Below are 2500 nucleotides of genomic sequence, written 5' to 3'. Positions count from 1 at the left end.
GGGTCTAGGGTGGCCGGTAAGGATATGATCCTTGACTAGTCTCTCAAAGCACTTAATGATGACATAAGTGAGTGCTGCGGGACGGCAGCATTTAGTTCAGTTATCTTTGCCTTCTTGGGAAGGCAGGAACAATGGTTGCCAATGCTGCCCATTAGCAGGTGGTGCAATCAGCGCCCTGGGAGAACGGTGCTGAGAGCGGAGGGGTAAATGTGCGTCTGTGCGTGCATGAGAGAGAGAGAGAGAGGGAGAGAGAGAGAGAGAGAGAGAGAGAGAGAGAGAGAGAGAGAGAGAGAGAGAGAGAGAGAGAGAGAGAGAGAGAGAGGCTTCTTCAGGACATGTCATGGTAGGTGTGTGGGGTATGCGTTAGAGGCTCGAGAATGCCTGAAATGTAACCCCCTTTTTGAGGCTCAGCCTTTTAAGAGCCTGTAAAACGAGCAGGCATTTGACAGAGCTGGCCTGTGCAGGGATGCCTTACTGACCAAATGTCCATACATTTGTTTTTGCAGGACAGGGATTTGGGACAGAGCACAGCTGTGGGCCCCTGAGTTGATGGAATGGAGTTAGTTGTTGTCTGCCCCAGACTGCTGACTGTGTGAGTTGCACATGTGATGTCTGTCGGCTCGAGCGTGCGTTAGGCTCAGCCTTTACAGCTATGGAAATCTGGTTTTGATCCAGGGATGATGTCAAAGTTGCTGGTAATAAGAACCAAGTATGATGATTGGAGTCAGTGTGTGTGTGTGTGTGTGTGTGTGTGTGTGTGTGTGTGTGTGTGTGTGTGTGTGTGTGTGTGTGTGTGTGTGTGTGTGTGTGTGTGTGTGTGTGTGTGTGTGTGTGTGTGTGTGTGTCTTTGTGTGTGTGAACAGTTAAATGGCTTGCCTTCTCGTGTTTGTGCATGTGTGAGCTCCCATATGTATTTGCTCATATATGTCTTGAATGTGCAGTATACAGTATGTTGGAAGACACAAGAGGAGAAAGGTGGAGAGAAAATGGGGAGAGCCAGGCAGAGCGAAGCCCCCTTTCGTTCTCGCTGTACTCCTGCCAAATAGGACAGGACATTGGGGGTGGGGGTTTGGGGGAACGGAGCGTTTTTTGCCTCTCCTTGGCTGTAACCCCCCAGTTTGGGGCACATACGGAGGGGATGGAGGGGCCCTCGCAGGCAGCACAGAGGGACAAACTCCTTTCTCCAAACTCTGACCTAGTTTCTCAGACAAAGAGACCAAAACCTGCCGGCTGCTCCAGCCTCTCTCTCTCTCTCTCTCTCTCTCTCTCTCTCTCTCTCTCTCTCTCTCTCTCTCTCTCTCTCTCTCTCTCTCTTTCTCTCTTATTGCTTTCATTCTATCTGTCTTTCTTCCTTTTCACAGTGAAACATGTATCTCTTTCTGAGTCCTTTCTGTTCTTGTGCTCTCCTGCGTTTAGCCCTCTTAATGTCTCAATTTCCCCCTCAAGTCTCTTCCTCATTTTTCCGGTCTTCTCCTCGCTTCTTCTGTCAACTTCTCACTCATCCATCTGTCTCTCGCTCTCCTCCTCTCTTCTCGCTATGGGTCCTCCTTGCCCTCCGAAAGGAGTGTGTGTGTGTGTGTGTGCATGTGCATGCCTGCGTATGTGTGTCTGTCTCTCTGTCTGTCTGTGTGTGCGTGCGTGTGTGGGGGAATTCTTGTTCACCCACGACTGTCTGTAAATCGACAGTAATTACAGTGCCAGTGTTCCCTTGCCTTTAAAAGGTGATGAATGTGGCGGAGCCCCCTTATTTTTTGTCTCACTTTGTCCCACCTCGGCCTGTTTGCTTTTCCCAGAACCCCAGTGGCTCTGGAAACAAACACAACTGGAGACAAAGAAAAAAAAAAGCATTTTACCCTCCAGGAATGTACCCTAGGAGCGCTCCACTCTGCTCGGCTCTGTCAGGGTACATTGAAGCCCCCTTCCCGGTCATAACGCCCTGCCATCCCCACCTCTCTCCCCCCCCCCCCCCCCCCCCCCCCCCTGTACTCTCACGCATACTTTGTCTGTTTGTTTATTCACACCCGTTTATTTTTGCAATTAAATTGGCATCATCTTATTTTAGCCCCTCTTTGTTTTTCTGTTGTTGGCTCGTTCTCGCGGGCCAGAATGGTAACTGGGTCTCTGGGTGGACTGCAGCTGCCCTCACGGTTACTCAGATCTCTCTGTTAAACTCAGACCAACAGAATGAACAGCTACCCTGGATAGGATCCTCTGTGGTTTCTCCATCGGGTTGGCATCTGGAGAGAGAGTTGTCTGTAGGAAGTGGCGTTATCAGATGGGCTTGTCGGCCACTTAAAAAACATGCTGGTTATGGGACTATTGGGCCCTGGAGGCCTCTGACAAAGCGCTGAAAGCTAGCCTATATAAGGTCTTTTAGCCTAACTAATGAACACTACATTGAAGGTGGTAGACTTTGAGAGTACTGTGCTCTGGGCCTGTGGATTGGCCAGACACATTTTGAATCCCCCTTCTTTCTTAAGGCCTTTAGCCCAGCTCGGAA

At 50.0% G+C, this 2500-nt stretch overlaps 1 protein-coding gene across 1 annotated transcript in view; it reads left to right on the top strand.

Moving 5' to 3' along the window:
* LOC120029159 (pleckstrin homology domain-containing family G member 3-like) overlaps positions 1-2500 on the top strand; it is a 28570-nt gene that overhangs the window by 11542 nt on the left and 14528 nt on the right. The window lies entirely within an intron of this gene.

This window comes from Salvelinus namaycush, chromosome 34 (assembly GCF_016432855.1).
Source record: "Salvelinus namaycush isolate Seneca chromosome 34, SaNama_1.0, whole genome shotgun sequence".
In the NCBI taxonomy this organism is placed as follows: domain Eukaryota; kingdom Metazoa; phylum Chordata; class Actinopteri; order Salmoniformes; family Salmonidae; genus Salvelinus; species Salvelinus namaycush.
This window is presented reverse-complemented; position numbering and strand designations above follow the sequence as displayed.